At 38.6% G+C, this 15963-nt stretch overlaps 1 protein-coding gene across 3 annotated transcripts in view; it reads right to left on the bottom strand.

Moving 5' to 3' along the window:
- TMC3 (transmembrane channel like 3) overlaps nt 1-15963 on the bottom strand; it is a 200215-nt gene that overhangs the window by 30056 nt on the left and 154196 nt on the right. Inside the window, exons 14-20 of one of the 3 annotated variants that reach the window (XM_068957990.1) lie at nt 15260-15342; nt 9469-9695; nt 8610-8720; nt 5267-6188; nt 3157-3235; nt 2537-2607; nt 2281-2355 (exon numbers count right to left, since the gene is read on the bottom strand). The gene's annotated coding sequence lies outside the window, so the exon portion shown is untranslated. Of the gene's footprint in view, nt 1-2280; nt 6189-8609; nt 8721-8829; nt 9102-9468; nt 9696-15259; nt 15343-15963 lie in introns of those variants that run through there. The other 2 variants (XM_068957991.1, XM_068957992.1) reach the window with 2 other exon arrangements.

Here is a 15963-nt window from a genome sequence, read left to right on the forward strand (position 1 = left end):
TCAGAGTGAGAAGAAAGAAGGGTGAGGATATCTCAATTTTATTGTTGAGTCGTGTCACTTTGCAAAAGTGATGATGATTTATTGGCCAATTATCCATTTAAGAGAGGGGGAAAAAAATTCTAGTACTTGATCATGCTGTGTACAGAGAAGTCAGTGCAGTTTACTGCTGATGGAATTATCCTATTCAAGTCTGCAGCAATCTGGATATGAACATTTATTCCTTGATACCATATTTCTGTAGAGCCAAAAGCTACCACGTTCAATAAAAGAGAAGAGAACAATACTACTGCATATTGAAATTGCACTGAAAAATATAATGAAACATATAGTTTGGAATGTACCTACTGACATAACTCCAGCACCGCCTAACACAACAAAATGATAAATAGCAGTGAGACATCTGAGAGATCCACAAATGATAATGATCATTCCCTTTAATTCAATACAGGATGCTCTCTGCCCTGCAATAAATCTGAAATCCTGTATTGGGGGAGGGGGGGGGGAAGACTGTAGAGCTTTCTGCAGTAACTTACATAAAATCAAATTCTATTGAGAGGATATCATTTGCATTCTGATTATTACAAGATGACTAGTTATATTTGCAGCATCCTAAAACTTTGGTAAGAAAGAATAAATAAAAAGCACAAAAGCTTAATTTTAGTCTCCAGTGTATGTTTTGGAAATGTCGTTTTAGAAAAGTAGACTCAATCCACATGATGTTGGTTAATCATATGAAAAACTATTTCCACTCCTAAGTGTCCCAAGGGAAACATAAGGTGACCTAGAACAGGAGACAGGGAAATTAACTGCAATAAAGGAATAATAAAATACATTTTGCCAGGCTTTTCTCCAATACTTTTTAAAATGAAGATTTGCGTGATTCACAAAATTTTCCCCTTGTATCACGCAGCTCAGAGTCCTGGAAAAGTCAGATTTGGACTAGATCAGCAGAAATACGGTGCACAAAGCCAACCAAGCAAAGACAAAGAGGAATACTGTGGAGACAAACCTGCAACTGCTGGTTCTGAAAAAGATGGACTAAAGGGCTGTGGGGTTAGGATGAGCAGAAAAGAGTGGCTGGTTAGAGGTAGGGGGGGAGGCAGGTACCAGTGTGCCTTGCTGTAGTTCTGACAGCAGGCATATTCAGATTTAAGGAGTTCAGACCTAGCAGCAGGGTTTTACCCATGTCTGAGTTCTTATGCAGTGTACACTGCTGTATTAAAACTGTTTCAAAATGATTTCCTCATGATGTGGCACAGTCTCTTAATGTAAAGAAGTGTGTTAAATGCAAGAAATTTCTGACTAAGAATTTCTAGCCTGTCAATGCTTGGGGAAAGTCTAACAAGTCAAAAGCCTGGGAGAGGTGAGGCGTGGCTAGAGCAGACTTCCATAAAATCTGTGTTCCGTTTTCCTTGTTTTTTGCAACATCAACTCACTTTTTACAGCATAAAATCGCACCTCTGTTCAGAGGACCTTTGGCATTGAAATAAGATCAGTTCATCTGCATTTATTATATAACCTCTCCACATACTAGACGCTCACAAGAAAATGAGAGAGGAAATCCAGACCAACTGTATAAGTGATGTTAACAATTCTATTACTGCGTCACCTAGGAACCTGTTTACATACACAGTAGTTATCTCATTGGCAACCAACAGTCATCTTTTATCCAAGCAAAATCACAAACACAGCTTTGCAAAATATTGTTTGCAAAGACATGAGCCTGTTGAACTTGTTCTCCAGGACATCACATGACCACAGTGCTCAGAAAAGTGGGACGTACAAGGTTGTGGTTACACAGTCAGTTGAATTCAGCATGTTTCCATAATACTTCTGACAGTCTCCTGCCTCTCCCCACCGCCTGGTTTCCTTTTCAGCAGATCTACCTTTGCTTCAGGTTACCGTACAGCAGCATAAACCCCTTGTGTGAGCCCAAAAGAGGCAGTGGGAATGAACCACGAGGATGCAGGAGATGTAAGGTGGGCTCTTCCCTTTCCACAGTAGCATGGGTTTATGCCCAAGTTACCATGCAACCACTACGTTAGGGTTAAGATCACCCTGCTGTAGTTAACTCACAGCCTGTGCCTCTTACAGGAGGTTACCTTTGAGCTCTGGCTGATTGCCTCTTCCGTTCATTGAAAATATACCTGTTTTCTCCATAAAAATTGTCTCCTTGTTTCCTTATTCTGTCCCAAAATCCTTTAGTCATCCCAAGCTCAGACTTTAAAGGCTTCACCAAAATCCATCCTTTTATTCTCTGGGTCCCAGCAGCTTTCTTACCTGGATGTTGGAGCAAATTTTCTATCTCTTTACACCAAGGATGCAGGGCACAGCAGACGTGGCACGTTCCTATTTCTTAGCACATAAGCACATGGTCAAAATGCAGTGAAAGACAGTCAAGCACATAGAGAGTTTACAGTATTAAAATAGGGTTCATAAATTTAACCTAGGCAAACTCCACAAACTCCCTCTAGTCAACAGTGCAAAATGAAGATATATAATATCCTTTGCCTGGAAAACAAACACAGCTGATTACCTCTAGGTGTAATGTAGACCAGGCTGGTGAAGAGAGGAACCGCAGCATAATAATCCAGTTAGAAGGGTTTTCTAAGAGGGGGAAAAAAAAAAAACCCAAAACAAACATTTGGCATTTAAAAACATATTAGTTAAAAAGCATGCTTGGCACCATCAAGAAACTGCCAAGAGGAAAACTCTGAAAGCGCAATAAAACAATATAGCAGAGCTTTGGAGACTTCAAAACATTATGCCCTGGCACTAACCCATTTTTAATATTCATGCAAAGACAGCATGCTCGTGGCAAAATGCCATAACACCACAGTAAGATTAGTCATTTCTTCTTATTCTACGCTTAAGACACACCTCAGTTTCTAGGAATAATGATGCTAAGACTGATACTTATTAAATGTAGGAATTTTTTGTTATTTTATGCTGTGTCAGAAGTGCTATACAGCCTAGGCTGACTATATACTGGATGACCTTGAAATTGCCCGAGTCATGAGCACTTTCTAGCTACAATCTAAACAACCATCTTAAATCTCATACGTTGTCATGTTCGCATTGTCTGGGCTTTGCACTTTTGCACCATGGAAGGATTTTCACATAAATTATACAGGAAATGAAGCAAAATGTAATTACAGTGTCCAACAGCTCCAAGGCAGATAGATAGCACAAGGCATGGAATGCAGCTCAGCAGTCAGCTTTCAATAAATGTCACCTGGTAGAAAGAATCTAAATGAAACATATATCACTAAGTCACCCAGTTCTAAATTATGTCATTATCTCATCACATGAATAAAGAGTTACAAGGTTACAGCAATCTCACACAGTCAGCTTTTAAGTAGATTTCTCAAAGGGATTTTCATTCTTTGCTTTTACACATCACCATTTGGACTTTAACATATACCAGAAAATTCTATTACATTGTATTAAATTGAGTTATCCCAATGAAAACATTGAAAACAAAGTTAGCCCAGACATTTAATCATCCATTAGCACCATCCGTTTTTCAACATAACAAATTTTCTCATAAGAGTTTTTTAGTCTCAAAAGGAAAAGACAGCTGTAGAGCTTCTGAGTAGTCTAAACTGATCTGATCAATCTGAACAGAGGAATACTACAGTGATGAATAAAATCACATTTTTGCCCTTGAAGAACTTCAAATTAATTCTTGCCCATTTTACTTGCTACATGGTCCTCAACCCTAAACCAATTTAAAAATACTTATTAGGGAATGGTGGTATTTCAAATAAATTAACAAAGGCTGCAGTTGAGTCTGTGTACTTTTTTGGATGAGGAAAATATATGTGAGGATACAGTGATACATAATTCTGTATTTAATTGCACGATTTACTGATTGGCATTTAAAACATAAAGAACACCTTTTAAAAAGTGGTTCAGAACATCTATTACAAAAGCTGCTTCTCAGCCTGTGCTGAAGATGCATATTTTCCCTCTGACTCCTCCTTGAGAACGATCAGGATTCACTGGAAGTCAGCTTCCAGGCCTTTTCCAAGTAATAAGCAGTTCTGCCACCCAAAGTCACCGTGAACTTCTGAGTTGCTATTCTGTTCATCTGTGGCCAACTCTGATTTACCACATGTTTTCCTGGGTCCAAGTAAGCACAATCACTACTCAACTTAATGAAATCTGCATGTATTGGGGTTGCTGACAATTCAGGATGCCAGATGAGAATCTTTAAACCGTAAGTGTTCATAATGGGACGTATCTTTTTTGTGCATATGTTTATGAATATCCTCGGCTAACCCCCAAAACTTAACTGGTGAAAGCCAAACTGGCAAAGAAACTTGAATTGCATGTTTTCTTATTTCTAGCCATGCAGCTACAGAATAGGTTTTTCAGCGTCAAAAGTGCCTCCTATGCTTTTCAAATAGAATTATTCAAGGCAAAATAAATATGAACTCAATTAGACTAAGCCATTGTAGCAGGGAAATACCTTAGGCACTGAGACATCCACAGATCATACCTAGAATAACAGTCTAGATATTCTAGAGCATATCTAGAAGATCACCTCTCTTTCTGATAGCAGTAGAATTTTTACCATTGACTTCAGTGGATGGTAAATCAGACCCACAGCCTTTGCCTTAAATATTCGTAGGTTAGTTTTTAGGAGGGAGCGCAGAACACGCACATCTTCAAGGGAAAATTCTTTCTTAACCCATTATTACAGGGTAAGGATCTTGTGATTTTTGCTTTTTTGGTTTTGGGAGGCTTGGGTGGGGGGGTCGTGTGCGTGTGCGTGCGCGCTCTCCTTAGTGCAAAAGGTTTACAAAATCAATGCAAAAGGGCAAAATATAGTCTACAAACACTAAGGAAAAAGCTAAATTGTAGTATCTTTATATTTCAAACAGTCCTCTCCTCCATGGACCTCATGATACAAATATCTAAGCCTTACTCTGTCACTGAATTGGATGTTATCATTCAGATTACAGAGGGGGAAGTCTGAGCCCCAGAAGTTAGAAGACAAAACCCAAATCATACAAGCAGTGTAGAGACTTTCTCAGATGCCAGGGTAGTGATCATCTCCTTACTGCCAGCACACATGAAACATGTGCTGTTTTTCTTATGTTCATTTATTGTGTTCACTCATCTCATGGTATTTTGTATGCTTAGTAGGTGCAATATTTTGAGAAAGCCCCACTACATACAGTATAGGCTTAGCTCAATTAACTTATCTAAGATTTGATATGTGCTATAAAGATTCATACGGGCAGCCTGCAAGGCTCACCTCATGCAAAGCGCTTTCAGCCTTGGTAATAGGAGTGTGGGTCACAACCTGTCGTTAATGCTTAGCTCTTCGTTAGTGTTGCGCAATAAAATTAGGCAGATCAGCTTCGTGTTCTGCTCTCCTTTCTCTTCTTTTCCTGCTCATGGTGTGATCATGAAGTTTTCTTGTGCTATAGGCAAAGTAATTTTCACAAATTAAAAGAAAAAAAATCTCATGTTCTCAAGGTTTTAAGATATCTGGTTGACTTCACAATTTAGAAATATATCCAAGGTGAAATCTAAACACAGAAATTGTATCAACAGAATTAAAACAATTGCTTTCAGGATTAAACGGGTACAATCTCTTCTGCATATAATCCTAAATCAACTTAGTTGTACCTACTTAAACTAAATCCGTATTAGTTAACTGGTTTAAACACCTAAAGAATTAAATTGAACTAACTTCAACTTTGGAAGTAATTTAGTTCAGGCCGTGCAACTTGTGTGTATAGCCAGACCTTTAAATTTGTACTCTAAAGCATAAGAAAGACAGAATGAGAGAACACAACCACTGAAAGTAGTGGTGTATGATGTAATCAGTTTCTTCATGATGGGCACAGACTTCTAAAGAGGTTATCATGTCTGCCAATAAGAAAGAAAACATGACGAAAATAAAGAAATCTGAAAAAAGAACAGCAGTGAAAGTTCTTATAAACAGTCTTATTTTTATCAGCAAAAAGATTTTCCTCCGAGGCTTCATTTCCATTATCACACAATCTTCCGCCATCACGCAGATGTTCTCTTAAGTCTGCACGAATGCCAAAAGCTCATTGTCTTCACACAGGACAGAAAAGCAATTTCTTAAGTAATGTTCCTGCATCTGCTGCTGCGCCCTTAGCCCTTCCCTTCAAAGTGACCCAAGTCAAGTGCTATACAAAACAAACCTGAAAGAAGGCAAAACACATAATGTACTTCTGCAGGTAGAAGTCCAGTGAGGAAAAGGGGTGAAAATGTTATGCTTGCATTTATTTTTAAAAATAAATGCAAAAATATGAGCGGATTGGATGCATCCAGGGATGACAAATAGCCCAAAGAACTCTCCATCTTTATGCGACAGTAGACTAAGAGCGCAATCATAAGGCTGGAAATAAACTGAAATTTGCTGGTCTGAACGAAATTCAGTGCTAGTTAAATTCATCACAGGATGCACTTTCTAGAGCCGAAAAAAGCCCCCCACTTCTCATTACACATATATGCATAAATCCTCACATAAAGAATGACATTTCTAGAACTTAGTATCTCCCTTTTCGCTAGAGGATTCTGGCAAAGTCAGCAAACTCTTTTGACCATCTTTTCCTGCAGAGAAAGCCGAAAGCTCCACCATGTGGTGAAGTTGCTTCCCTGTAAATTGCTTATTATCAGAGATAACCGATTCCTCTATTAAATGTGTTTTACCCTTAATTAAGTTTAGATAAGCTCTTGGGAAAGAAAATGAAACACTGAAACGATGTTTTCAGGTAAACAAGGAAACAGGTGGATAGTTCATCAGGACATCTTCTGATCAAGGTGTTTCTTTGCAAATATCACAACTTCATCTACAAGCCTTGCATAAAATGTTTTCTTTGGCTATTGGACGATCAACGCTATCACAATTACAGCTCTTGAACTAGTATTTGGTACAGTTTGGGGGTCTCTAGATGTAGAGGCCATTCAAATAGCCATAAACTTGACTCATCCCAACTTTCTGACGTTATTTCTCCGGCTCTTTTTCTGTAACTTACTCATAGTAGACTTGTGACAAGACAATTTTAGCTGGTAAACAACTCCAGATACAGCTGTGTAGATCTTGTTTAACTGCACAGCATAAGATACAGTGGGAAGCTGAGAGTAGCCTAAGAATTTTAAAATCACAGAAAACTGATGCGGAAGTCTAGCAACCATTAAATCCCCTTTGAAATCCAGATCAACGTTTAAAGACCATTCTTCAGAGTCATTAATGGGAAATGGTGAGCAACTAATTAAGAAAAAAAAAAGGAGAGGGAAGAGAGAACCTCTCAGATGTAAGGGCCATATTGCTTTTTCTTCTAGTTTTTTCTTCTTCTTCTTTACTTTTGATATTGGAAACACTAAGAATAGAACGTTTCTTACCTTCTCTCTTTTTGCTGAAGTCTTTAGTAAAGTTTTTAAGCACTGCTCTTTCAGTAGAGCATAAATATTCAATGCCATATTAAGTGCTTAATATCTGCAGATGGATAGAGTTTAGAGAGATGAGCATTATCATTATTACCATTTATCAACAGGAAACCTAAATGACAGGATATTAAGGCTCTGTTTCAAAGCCTACTGAAAGTTTTGGCAATTTTTCCAGTGCTTTCTAAGGGCTCTGAATAATACTCTAGCGGACCAGGATTCGCACCATTAAGAGCTGGAGAATGTGTTTGTGCATGTCAATAGGACGAGGAGTCCACCTGCAATCAGTCACTCGTCCTGGGGCAGTACCAAAGCTGGGGATGGAACACGGCTTTCTTCAAAGTCCGATCCCATGCAACTGCATACGTTTACTAAAACAAAACAAACTGCAGGAAAACCTTAATATCGAGAGGATAAAGCTCTTCTAAGAAAGGAGATGGTTTTGATACAAAAAAAAAAATAGGTGTCTGCTTCAGATGAGTGTATGTACCATGTTTCCTAGAAACATGTAAAGTGACCCCGCTGTCTAAGTAAGTGTTATAGAACAAAACTCTCCTCATAATGACGAATAACAAAGATCAGTTTATGGTAAGTGACAGAACATTAATCAAGCCTGGAATACAGACCTCATTAAGCAAAACATTCATGGGAGTTTCAGAAGAAGGTAAATGAAACATATATTGCGCACTACACAGACATTTAACAAAACTGCTTTCTCAGGCTAGGAGTTCAATCCGCTGTTCACTTACTGTGGAAAGTCTCTCTGAAATAAAATTAAGTGGATGATGCATACAATACTGAGCACTCGCCCTGGACATGCAAACTAGACAAGTTCTGTAAAATATAACTTTATAAGTATCAGGTCCAGACATTTAAGCTCCTCTGTTTAAGAACAAGAACCTAATCTGATTTTGTTGTAATCTGATTTGGAATTTGTAACATGACCTAATATGAAGAAACCAGATCAATGAGATTAGGAACCTGCACTTGTGAGAGGGAAAAAGCCAATGAAATAATACACAGACATACACAGAGACAACAGAGACAAAACAACTGGAATCTGAGATGACTGTAGCAAAACAGTAAGATTCTATCATTTGATATGACATGCAATAATTTCCTAAAACATTTAACATTAATGTGATTTTCTATAGATAATTAGAAACCAAAAATACCTGAAAGGGGAAGCTTCAGGTTGCTGCATCACAAATCCCCATTTCAGAAGATGAAAAATCTTGTGCACCCATTTCCAACGGGCAATATTTTTATCCTTATCAGTGCAGCACCTAGCAGGAAATTCATGAATGGAAAGAAAAGGCATAAAAGCAATGATATTCAGGGTTACGAATGTAATTCGGCATCGCTAGGTTAATGGTGTCTGACTACCTTTCTGACCTGCGCTGTTGAAGAGGCACTAGAAGCAGAAGGGGAAGCTCGAGCTGGAGTTTGAACAGCACACACTGCAGCAAAACGCTGACTGCAGTGGCAGCACAGGCATAAGCATCTGAGAAAGAATTCGTGAACTGAAAGGCATCTCCATCTGCATCTCTATCACTTTATCGTGTCAGTCAGTACAAACCTGTTTCTGAAGGAAGCTTTCTAGGCCTCCACCTTACTATGAACAGAATCCACAAACCCCAGAGGAAAATGAATGCTATTTCTAGTGAAGTGAGCATCCTTCGCTTTGCTGGTTCTCAGAAAAAAAGAACAGACAAGAAAATGCAAAAAGGAGGATGGTAAAGCAGTTATCAAAAAAAGGAAATAAGATCCTCAAATCAAATTTGACTGGTTGAGTTGGCAGGAAGGAAGCAGTTTGGGTATAATCAGAGAAGGGGGAAACAGAAGGCAGCTAGCTGGCAGAAGGAAGAAACAGAAATGAACTGTTCAGCCTATCTGCTATCACAAAGCTAACATTTCCAAGGCTTCTCAGGGAAATCAAGAGAGACTCTGAAAACTTATGCACCATTATCCAACAGCTTCAGCATGACAGAGGTATTCAGCTGCTCTGCAGCCAGCGCCCAAAACCATGCTCACCTTCCTGTGTTGGCTTCAGAGATGGAGGGGAGGCCCTAGTGCCTGGCCGAAGCACACGGTCCCCAGGCTTTCTTCTGACTTTGGGAACCAGCAGGTCAGGTTTAGCAGGCCATCCAGCGCATCTGCTCCCAGAGACAGGAACAAGCTTGTGGATTCAAGTGGGGTTTTGCCAGCACCAAGATCAGGAAATCAGAGGGCATTCATGGGCGATGGAAAAAGCCCAAAACCTTCCTCAGCCCATGAGAGGATGGAGAAAGTTGGAATGTAAAGATAAAAGAGAAATTATCTATTAGTATCTACAGTCACTGCTCACTGACACATGCCATAGGACCCTGGCGACAGAGACACAGTAATACTTGGTTGGGGCAAGGATGTAAAGCTTAGAGTTTAGATTTTACCAGCAAGGCTACATGCTGCTTACTACCTAAATTTCCCTCTCTTCAGCTCCGCCTCAGTGAACATGCACAGACTCCCCGCGAGATGGCTGCAGAGACTGTGGGATTACAGCTGAAGTCAAAGAGCTACTCAAATGCACATGGACACTCCAAAAAGCTGCTTTTTTTCAAAAATGCAAATCCTTGTGAGATTTTCAAAACCTCATTAAAAAGGCTGAAAACTTTAAATGAAGCAATTCTTTCCTTTTTAAGGAGTTTTGTTCTTCCTGATTCTCATTTTATTCTTCTTCATATTGAGTTTTTCATTATCATATCTTGCATAAGAACATATTTCAAATCATCCACATCAGATTTTTTTCTTTTCTTTCTGCTCTCTTGAATGAACACTTTTTGGAATATCTTTTGAAGCGATTCCTTTTCCCTCTTCTGCAATTTGGCTTTTTGTCTTAATTACGCTAGTGGTCAAACCCTTCCTATTTCCTGTGTTTGGTTGTTACTCAACTGTTTTTATTATTATTCACCACACCTGGTCACTATTCTTCCCATCCCTTCTCATTTTATATTCTTTGATAAACAGCCATTTCATGTCCTAGTTCAACTCTCGCTATGGATCTTAAGCTCTGCTGCAGTCTAGGCACACACGCATAAGTTCGTATATGGAAAACCTGGACAGTCCTAAACCTAGCCCTGACAGGGAAGATCAACAGGACCTAAACGTTAAGTTAAGGACCCCTACACCCTCTGTCTTAATATGAACAGCTACAATCCAAACTCTACTTCATCCTGTCTGCAACAGCTTTATCGTGGGCCAAACAATACAACTTTAGCCCAGGGAGATTTAACCAGCCCTAACTGTAATTTTCTGAGGTCTGAAGAACATAACATTGATTTTAGCCTGGGAACCTCTTCTGAAATAAGATGTTAGATACAGTTGCAGCCCAGGATCTCTTCCCCCCCACCCCGTATTTGATTGTAGCCTATTTGGAAAGTCCTACAGAGAAAGCCCACAGAAGACTTCGCCCAAATGCATCCTTATCCCTCTCTTGGCCCAAATCTAGCTCTTTCTGGGTTTCCCTGCCATTCAGAATTCTTACATTTATTCAAATCTGTTTCCTATCTCTATATCGAAGGCTCAATATTAAACCCAAGTCGGACACATTATTTCTACCCATAAAGGTTTTAGGCTTGATTATAGATTCACATCCCCATTTTATCATGAATCCACTTTCAGATTGATTCATCTAAGCTTAGTCAATAGGCCAGTGCCTGCCTCGGCCATAACTTCAGCATGCAGCGAGCTACTGTTGTCAGCTTTAATTTTCATCTAGGTCTAAAGAGCACACCTAAACTTATCCTTTAAACATGCTCAGTCCCAATAATTAGTCACAAAATTCTACCCTTGCACACATACTTAGTACTTTTTGCTTTTTTATATCCCTCTTCCTGCCCCAGCAGTGAACAGAAGTATGCAGTGCCAGACCTCCATGGACAATCCCCCCCCCCCCCCCCCCCAAAACATCAACTTTTCAACATGAATCAAACTTCATAGCCTCATCTAAACCCAGTCCCTTAATTTTCATGATTATAGGGTATGCAAAGCAACATGAGTCACACAGATATCCATTTGGATAAGGCTGTAAGACCCTGTTCTCCAAGCCCTGAATGTGCACATTTATCCTTCTGAAATCAATTTATATAGTCATTACTAGCTGTTGTTTCATGTTTGCGGATTTGAGGCTTGGCTCTTACTGAAGAGATAATTAATTATAACAGTGCAGAAACCTCATTTAGCTAGGAGGATATTTCTGGAGTTTAATTTTCTAACTGAAAAAACAACCATAAAAGTACACTAAAATTATATAATTTTGAAACTCTCTGAAGCTTTTCATGAGAATCTGCACTTAGGCATATCTCTCGTTTGTCTTTTAAAAATACTTTAAATCACTGAGTCCCTGAAATTAGACACATGTATAACCTTTTCCCTATTTCTTTTTATAGATTCCGAAGCAGATTCTCTTGTAGCCTGCTTTTAATTTACAGCCTTTGAAAAGGGTGAGAATTATATCACTCTGTGCTAATAGTGAAAATGAGGTCCAGAACATGCCATATACTATAAGTCAAGATCCTAGACCTGCGCGTAAGTACACAAGAGAGAAATGCGGAACCAGACAAAACTATTTATTTTAGAAATATTTCACTATTAAAACAGAAAGGACAGTTAATCACTTTGTTTCTGTTTCCATAGGAAGCTGACACATTAATGGAATTTCCCATTAAGGAAAACATAGTATTTCAAATCAATGTTTTGAAATTAAATCAAATTCGGACAATTTGAAAAAAAAAGCTTTTTCTTCAGTTAAGAGCTTCACCTTTCTGCACTGCTAACGCCCTTCCGTACGGTCCAATGGTTCCTCACACTGCTAGAACCTCAACTGATATTGGACTTATTTGCACTTTTCAGGAGGCACAAAAATGCTGAAGAGTGCTTACAGTTGTCCATCACAAATTTCCCTTAAATTTTCCTTACCAGAAAGTCACTCCTTCACATCCAAGAGAGACAGACCAAGTCCCCTATTTGTCTGTCCATATCCCCCCAGTTACAGACAAAACACTGAGATATCTTGAGGAAAGCCTAGCTGCTTAAAGGAAAAATAAGTGATGAAAAAAAGACACAATGCTTTGAATAGAAGTAAATCTTGTCTAGCTGGGAGAATTCACCCTTTTAGAGTATTTTTTTTTTTTTTTCCAAGGATAGCTTTTTGTCTGGAAGTTAATTTAGGCTTCTGTCCCAAGAATCTCTGTCTCTGGGCAATTCTGGTAGCTGTGTTGTGGGGCTGAGGAGGAAGGGATGTACTCTACAACAATTATCTCCTGTTAACATTGTTTAACTCAGAAACCAACATCTAGCTCTTCCCCTACAAGGCTTTTTTGCAGATCTGCTGAAGGGTAGCCTTGGAGGTGGCTAACTCATTCTTGTATGATCAGACAAACATCTGTACGTGAAACAGTGAGGCACAGTTCAGTCCTTATTTGGCTAATTAAGCAGAAACCCAGTATTAGCAGCTTTGAGAAAATCCAAGACAAATTTAAGCATCTGGTATTTTCCAGTCATCTCTTAACTTGGGCTTTCTTGGCATATGAGCTGTTTTTTGGCCGTTTTCCACTACAAGCAGAGAGCTTGTATTATAGGAGAAGTCAACCAGAGTCCTCACTTTCCCACCATTCGTTCTCTCTCCTCTCCAAAAAAATAGTGATAAGGCCAATGTAATCTCTTTGTGCAACCCAGGCATAGCAGGACATGTGACTATCTTCTAAAGAATTCAGAGTAGTATATACAGTCATAATATTTTTGACATACTTTCCCTACACACCAAATGACTTGGGGATTCTTGACGATTCTTTTGGCAACTTCTTTTCTGCTGTCCCTCACTACAAAAGATGGGCTGCCTTCCTTGCCACTCAGAGATGCATTTGTGAAAAAACAGCCAAGACAAGATTGCCAACAAATCAGACAAGGGAAACTTCAAAATGTCCTCCTCCTCCTCCTCAAATATTTTCATGTATCTACATTCTGCCAGAACTATATGTTCCCACATTCACCAGGGGTTGCAAACATTACTGAAAAAGGAAAATTTCATGGTACTAATCTTCAAAATGATAGCACTTGAAAAGCATTCAGTCTCTCTAAGCTTGTTTCATTTCATTCTATCAGGAACCCAAGTATACAATAGCTGCTGCCCAAAATAATTACAACTGGGTTTTTGCTCATAATGAATACAGGTCTTGCCCACATTCCCTCTAAACAGCTCCAGCTTTAGCTAAAATAGGACTACAGTAAAATGTAGCTGGGGGTCTCATATATAACACCAGAACAAGAAATCACGGCAATAGAAATTACAATTTGATCTCCAACACAGACAGCTTAATAGGGCATGATTCAGCAAAGCATTTAAGCATTTAAGTTAGATCCCATTGATTTAAGTGGGCTTTAAGTACATATTAAGCACTTAGTTGAATTGGGACCATACTGTAAAGGGACTCTTAGAACAAAGAAAGCATGGTAGGCTTTGGGGATCTTTATTTACAGCTCAGACGTTTAACTTAGCAAATTTGGCTTAGGAACCTGTATAATGCAAAAGGAGCCAAGGACAGACTGTAAGAACATTTGGCTGCCCAAGGTCACTTCAGGATAATGCAACATATCAATATGGGATGGACTGGGTTTCTAAAATATTTTTATTTTGTAATTTACCACATATAATTTATAATTAAGGTGTGTCACCTTAATGCGTCATCCAGCACTTTATTATATGTACTCATTTCTGCTGCCAACAAATTTCTAGTCCTCCCATTTATTCTTCTCCAGTTCTCCTCTCCCACTTTTAACCCCAACCTTCTGGTTCCAGGGTAAGGAGGAGGCATATGACATTTGCTGCCTGTCAGTCAACTCTCACTGCATAACCAGAAACAAAAAAAAGCTATCACCATCAAGTGCATCATCCCAGAATATGAAGATGTGGTTCTTCAAGCAAGGATCAAACCAGACATTTTCTCTCAGTTAAAGGAGTACTGTTAACATTATATGATTTCTCTTGTAGGTGTTCTGGAGTGATATCAAAACTATGTTTAGTCGATACGTAATTTCCTAAATATTGTAGCTGTCACAAAGAATTATTTTGCCCACAGGATGACTTTTAATTATTTCCTTATCTTTTTTTCTTGGCTCCAGATATTATATAAGTTATCTAATTCTACTGACACTATTGCAGATGGTTGAACAATTTCTATTTATCTTGCAGAGCGTAGGAGTTAGCTTTCGGGGGCATTAATAATGCTTGTTGTCAGCTTTTCTTTTTGGGAATAAGCCTATTTCCAGGGAAGTCTGGGAAGCTTGGTTCCCTAGGTTTAAGAATAGCCCAACAGGAAACAGAACATTACATCATGTTCAAACACTGCCATTTGTAGTAAAATTAAGACTCAAGAGATCAGATTTTATGAAATCATCTAATCACACTTTTAAATAGATTAATTTTGAGATTAGTTTTTATTTAGCATTAAGTTCTGAAGCTTATTAGAAGCCTCTTTATTGGTACTAGCTTTATGACAGGCCTAAACTAAAACAAGACCAAATTTTGAAAAGCTAAAAAACTTGATTTCATTGCTTACTTCTAATACATGTTATTTATATATAGATAACATTGTAGGAATAAATAACGGTGATAATTCCCACACATAATGATTATTATTTTCTGTTTGATTATAGAGACCGGCAATGTTTTTCAGACAATTTAATCTGTTGTTTTTTTCCCTCTAAAAAGAGAAAAGTCATCTCTGAGTTACAAAGTTTGCAAATTTCTGGTGAACAAATCTATGCCAGCACGAGAAGCCGTTCTCACCTTTTCTGACTCCTGCCATGGTATTTTCAGAAGCTTGCGTTTTATTCCACGGAAGAGGCATGAGTCTATTCACAATGTAGCCGCTATGATGAAAGTGCATACAATTACTCACCCAACTCAAGAAGTCTCTCCCTAAAACAGTGCAAGACCAATTTAATTACATGACAAACTGACCTTGGTATCATTGCATGCACTTTTATCTCTGGTAATGAAGCACTGCTGAGCAAGTTGCATTAACTAGAGAAAATACTGACCTTTACGGGTGCGTATGTAGACAAGCACCCAGGACCCTGAGCATACCAATGTCCAACCAAACTTGCTCTCACCTGAGCAGGTGCAGAATACTCTAATTTCATAACAAAGAATTGTTTTGGATTGCTCAGCACTGTATTAATCCCAGCTTGAAATTTAGGACACAGCAGACTTTGAACTGAGGCCAAATGTGTGTGCAGTGATTAGCAGATAAATTAGGAAAATACTCAGCCTATTAAAACGAACATACTCAGAATGTAATTGGATAGTGAATGAAATCATTTCTTTAACACCGATTAAAACAGTAATGTGGCATGATGATTCAAATGCTTGGAAAAAGTATATATCTGACATTTCATACACTGTGTCAGAAAACAAAAAAGAAAGAGTAAATAACTTTCAGCAACAGCACTGATAACATTATGGACTAGTTAAAAAATGTTCAGTGTTTC

Source organism: Struthio camelus, chromosome 12 (assembly GCF_040807025.1).
Source record: "Struthio camelus isolate bStrCam1 chromosome 12, bStrCam1.hap1, whole genome shotgun sequence".
Classification (NCBI taxonomy): Eukaryota; Metazoa; Chordata; class Aves; order Struthioniformes; family Struthionidae; genus Struthio; species Struthio camelus.